Genomic DNA, 6383 nt, shown 5'->3' with positions numbered 1-6383 from the left:
ATGACCAAATGTATAGTTTTCTGATTGCGGTCTCAATTGAATGACTAAACAACACAAATAACTTCTTTAAGCTATCTTGGTTTTTCACAAGTCACCAGTGCATCTCACTATGATGTGTACTTATGTAAATGAAGCTGGAACTGTTGTTAGCAATGAAGCCGTGGTTGGGATCAAACCCAAACCTTTTCAGGAATTCAATGTCAACAGTTTGAAGAACCTCAGTAGGCACACTGATGACGAAATGAACGTTGCACAAACTTTGTGGTCAAAAGGTTGTAGCGTGGAAGTAGACACAAGTTCACTTCTGCTCAGTGCAGTCAGAGGGCCTTACATGGATCCAATTGAGACTGCAAGACATCTCAATGGCTTGAATATGTCCTGTTTAGTCCTGGAAGTCAGCGGGTTGGTGCCACTGCTGAACTGCATTGTCATGCCAATGCTGGATATCTTTAGGAATCTTTCTGTGGATCCTTGTGTCAAATCAAAACAGTCCTTTATTTTAAGGAATTGTGCAACAGAATTAACAACAAAAACATGAACCACATTTAAACAAGAAATAGTGTCTCTACGTGAACACTTATCCATCATATTTGCATTGTATTTACATGGAGGGCAAAAACAAAATGTAAAGATTTTGCTCAGGAGGTTGGTGGAAGAAGGGCAAGTGCAATTTTACCACCGTGACATGCTGCCGTCTGTACAAACATGTTGTAGTGCATTTGGTACAGTATCTACAGTCAACTGCCAAACAAAGATTTTATTAGAAATAAGAAATCAAATGACGGCAACAAGTTTTATCAGTGACAGCTGAACAGTTTACCTTATGACTGAGCACTTTAAAAACATGTAAAAATCATTAGATGGTTTCTGTTTTCTTTAAGTTGTGAAGTTTGTGTTTGTTCATGTGGTCTTCAGCCAGCTGTTGTCTCTCAGAGTGAATTTTTAAACATCGGTCCTGAGCCGAAGTAAGCACAAGACTAAATGTCGGTTTCAGTGGACTCTTCCTGTTGGTGTTCTGTGGTTCTTCGGGTCCTTGGGTGTCTCTGCTGTTTTGCTAACTGTAAATGTTTGCCTTTTCCTTTTTGCTTCTTCTCACTTGCTCCGAATGTAAATGATGAACTTTGCAGACGTGAACATGGCCACCCCAATCATGACTGATCATTGCAAATGAGCCTATTCAAAGTCACGGTGCCGCTGTATGCATCATTTCACTCTAATAACACAGAGTGCAGCAATGTTCCAAGCTGTGTCTCAGGAGAAAATCGATTGTGTCTAATGGCTTCCTGCTCCTCACAGACACATAGACGACCAACTGAAAGAGGAAGGAAACAGGGATCTGTAAATTCCCAGGAAATTAGACTTTCATGTGATAAAGATCATTTTCCAAATCACTTTAAATAAGAACCCAAAGAAATTCAACTTATAACTGGTCACTTTTCAGGTTCTGGATTCAAAACAGAAAATGCAAGAACTGAACAGAGTGGATGGTGTGAACCCAGTGGTAGACAGTCTGTTCAGCTATGGTGGTGAATTGAGTTCAGTGAAACACAATGAGATGTCCAGGTATAGATATTAAAAATGATCAAATGTAAATACAAATGTTGGTGTTTTGTGGAATACTTGAATCCCTTTAATTAGTTGTTATTGAATGTGCCGTACCCATAGCCTTGTCATGTCGGGACAACCTTTTCATGACTGGATCAGAGCGATGTGTAAAATGTAAAATGCATGTGCAGTGTAATAAAACACGGTAGCCAAGGAGCAGAGTGTATTTTCTAAGTGCCTGAATACCTCCCACATCTGCTTTTTGTTTTCAAACTCATGTTTTCTTTCTTCCACCTCTGGTTTTTGTCTTAAAACCTCCTTATTTAGGATTCTCCCAGTACAGTGGATTGTTTTGGAGGTTCTACAACAACAGAATGAACTATGTTGATGTAAAGATCTGTTTAGAATCATATTGTAAATTACCGCAGCTCTTTGTGCCCAGACAGAGCAGATGTTAGCACCGGCTATCATGGCTGTGTTGTAAAGGCATGTCATACCTAGAGTGAAATAAAGGAGAAATGCATTGATCTTTGGTGTTCTGTCTTTCTCAGCTGATTTCAAATTCATTCATATGTTTAAGGAGCAAATGGGACACAAAATTTCAATGTCTCAACTAAGTATTACTCAGTTACTGGTTTCAAAGATGCCGCGATATAAAAAAGTAATGGTTTCAAAATCACTAAAATTTCCTGTTGTACCCTTCCCGAGGTATGAATGTTTTTTTTTTTATTATTATTATCAGAAAGAGTGTGGACATGAGAGTTACATCCTCTTAGCAGTGTAGAAAGTACATTTCTCTTCATCCCAGTCACAGTGTGCCTTCCAAGGTTCAGTTCCAGTGGACACATCCTCTCACCTCACCAATCCAAGATAAACACAGGCAAAGTGAACAGGCATACACTCCTGTATCACAAGTTGCACTAAGAGAAAAGTGTAGTACTGAGTGAGTCTCCATAAGTGTGGACATTGAGATTTAAAATACATTAGGAACACATAGCCTTTCATGTATCTTTAACATGCAGCTAATGGAAGGTTGGGTTACTAATTAGCTGCTGAGCTGCAGCTTTAACATACTTTAGTCCAGCTGGAAAATGATGAGGATTCAACAAAGTCTACCTCACGCTTCTCATTGCACACAGATTTAGGTGTGTGTATATTTTTTTCATATCTATTCTGTGGCATCCTGCAGGCTGCTGTCAAGCAAGAGATACACTTCTCCTGCTGCTGTCACACACCGATGAGAGCGCACCCTACTGACGATGAATCATTTATTCTTCCTTCTATTTATATAGCAGCCAATTGGAGCAAACCGATTGGTGAACTTTTTCAGTACACACCATGGAGATGCTAATGTCTGACCAGTTAAAGCATATGTTTGCCTGTCTCCAAGTACTTCCTGTTCCTAATCCTATCAACAAAAAACACACACACACACACGCCCACACACACACACGCATGTCTGCAATGGCTGATTTTGCTGCCGCATCTCAGAGTACAGAGTAGATTTATCCACAAAGGTATTTTGTTTTAAGAGTCCATTTTTTTGTCTTCTTGCCATGAATGCATTCTTAAAATTTAATAATACAATTTTTTAAAATAAAGATAATTCTATTTGTTGTCATCATTCATTCTCATGCATTGAAATAATGTATCCCATGACAGTAATATGAAAGGATTATTATGATTACACATTTTTGGTCTAATGATTGATTGGGCTCATATTGACCATGTTTCATAACAAATATTAAACAAAATTGGCATAGATTATTCATCTTGAGCTCATTCAACATTCTGCATTGGTCTGCTGCCTCCTGTTATCTACACTTGGGTGCAGCTGATTAACATTTGACCTCATAAAGTTGACATTTTACATTGACGTTTTAATTAAGCTGTTGTGGTCATAAACCCAATGAAGTCCTATTCTGCCCCAACACCATTAATAATGTTGTTGCCTTATTAAAAAAATATAGCAGAATAAAGTACCTGGCAAAAGTAATCACACCACTTGCATATTTTTTTTCAGATTTTGTCACATTACAACTTTAAACTTTAATGTCTTTATTTGGATTTTGTGTAATAAACCAGCACCAAGGTAGTGAGAGGAAAAACATGGCTTTCTGATATGCTGCTAGTATAAATCTGAAAGCATGTGGCATGCATGTTGTACAGTGAACGCACCCCTCCACTTTGAGATTTCCTCCCTGAAGAAACTCTGCACTGCTGCCTACTTTAAGCCATCTGTTTATCAGAGACCTTGCATCCCTGTTGCTCTGTTCCAGCAGGTTGCTCCGCTGTGTGGAACTGGGCTGATGTTGCCCTTTGGAAACGTCTGAGAGAGGAGCAGGTTACACCGACTCCCACAGCCATTCTGTTTTTATCTCCTCTGTTGCTGCAGTTGTGTGTAATGCTGCACCTATGCTTTCTCCTCAATATGAGGTCACAGCTTTTGTTCTTGCATTCTGAACAGTACAGTACGTGGGCCCGGAAAGACAAATCTGTTTTTCGTTGCTTTCACACCTGACGGCTGTCAGAGCTCGCTTGCTCCTCTCACTCCTGCAAGATTCATTTCCACAACTCCACTGAGGCTGCACATAAAGCGAGAGGTGTAAAACCTCATTAAGTGGAAAAAAGCAAACACAGAAACACTGGGCTGCTGTTCTGTTATATCATGACACTTTGACAAAAAAGTCATGCAGCTTTACAGAAAAAATAGCACACAATGGTTAGAAACTGTAGCTTTCTGTTTCTGTGTATTAATGAGCAGACATTCAATGGATGTCCAGTCACAGAAGGGAAGGATTCCCCCTATGATCTTTGGATTTGAGCTGTTTGTTGAGTCAAAAGATGATTTAGAGGCTAATATAATCCCTTTTCATACAGGGAGGCCAGCTATGAGGGAATCTTCCAAGCTAACAGTTAAATGACAAAGAAATAAATCGATCATCTGCTGAATATCTTCAAAGGATTCAATTAAATGAATTCCATCCAAAAATACTTTATCATAATGAGAACTTAAATGTTTTTGTAACTCATGTTATCCAAATCGTCGTTGTGGATGGTGATGCAGGAAGGATCTCAGGTAGCAGTCAATCTCCTCACGAATCTGAAGATGCCTCTGACTGAAGACTGTTGCTGCCAACAGTTTCATGACTGTCATGACATGCTAACAGCCAGGAAGTAGAGACAATATTCCACAGTAAGATGTCCTGGATGAAACCATCAGCTGTTAGCAGCTCTGCTAATCCTCCTCATTTGCTTTTGCTATTCCTCTTTAAATTTCTGTCTGGCTGTGCGCTCAGGCAGATGTTGGAGTTGGGAATATGAACTTTGTCCGCTATGATAGATGGAATCTCTCTGTTCTTTGGTCCTGCTGTGGATCCATAAAGTCTCTTTTTCAATGTCTCTGGTCTTTGGGGTCATAGTTCACATATTATTTGACATTTTGAGATGATAATTATCTGCCCTTAGTTGTAAAAACAACACTTTGTTGCCATAGTTATGCATTATAACAACTGTCCAAAAGTAAAAAAAAAAAAAAAAATCAGATCAAAAATCCTTCTAGCTGCTCAGCGGTCAAAACCAGAGAGAATTCATTGTCCAAATGTACAGACAGTAAACATTATGAACAAAAATTTAGAAAATGAAAGTAATCAGATTAAACACCACAGAGCTACTCCAGTATGCTGCCACCATCATTGCACTTCCAGATTCTCTAATAAGATGCATGAAGAGTATTATGGTCAGAATAACTAAAGCTGAATTTTGCTTCTTTTCCTAAATCCTTTTTGGAAAAAATGTCAGAATCATATTGTGTTTTTGTTGTTGTTTTGAAAGTGATGCAGCCTCTGAGCTTGTAGGGCTGTAAGTGACTTTAAAGACGTCAGCGCTTCCTAGCAAGGCTCACTGACCTCACATGGACCTATTTAAGCTTTGACAGGAAATGAAATCCCATGGAAAACATGCCAGGTCTGACAATCCTTCTCATTTGTACATTTCTCAGAACTCGTATCTTTCTTTTGCTGTCAGGCCATAGATATTGTTGGACTGAAACTTACAGTGAGGATCATATCACTCAGTTCTGGTCTAATACTGCATAACTACTGGTCTATAAAAATGTACCATTACACCTGGTTTCTTCAGCTGACAGATGTTTCTTCAGCTGACAGATGTTTGGACCATGAATCCAGTTTGTTTCTCTTCAACAATGATCTCATTAAACTCTGAAGGGTGTGTATTATTCTGCATCTCCTGCGGCTGAGCAGCGGTGAGCTTACAGACAGAAAAAAAACGACAGATACAATCACCAGATGCCAGGCTCGCCTGCTCCTTTCTCCGCTCAGGAGAGATTTTAAAGCTTTGTAGTGGCTGTGGAAAAGCTGCTTCGTGGCTCTTGCCTATTTGTCTTGAAGCTGTTGGAAGACAGAAACAGTCGTTCCACCTTCAAGGCCTGAAATGTTCAATTTTCAATAATTGGACTTTCCACACAGAAGCACATCAGCCTGAAGATAAAAGGAAAGAGAGAGGAAACTTTACATCTTCTGCAGTTTGAATGTGTTCAATTATTTTTCTTAAAGTCATCTGGAAAAGCCACCTTTTAGTGTTTGACATTTCCTCTCCCTCTCTTTCTGTCGCTCTCTCTCACTGTGTATGTTTTAACATTTCTCACCTTGTAAGACCCATTTTTTTCAACAAATGTTATGAGGACCAGAGTGTTGTGGTGGCAAAGGGATAAAGCACAACCTACGCATTGAGGCCTTAGTCGTCGTGGCGGTGGTTGCAGGTTCAATTCCTGGACTGGCAACATTTGCTGCATGTCTTCCCCCTTTCTCATTACCCTC

Source organism: Xiphophorus maculatus, chromosome 13, assembly GCF_002775205.1.
Source record: "Xiphophorus maculatus strain JP 163 A chromosome 13, X_maculatus-5.0-male, whole genome shotgun sequence".
Classification (NCBI taxonomy): Eukaryota; Metazoa; Chordata; class Actinopteri; order Cyprinodontiformes; family Poeciliidae; genus Xiphophorus; species Xiphophorus maculatus.
The sequence above is the reverse complement of the archived record's forward strand: the minus strand, read 5'-3'. Positions refer to the sequence as shown.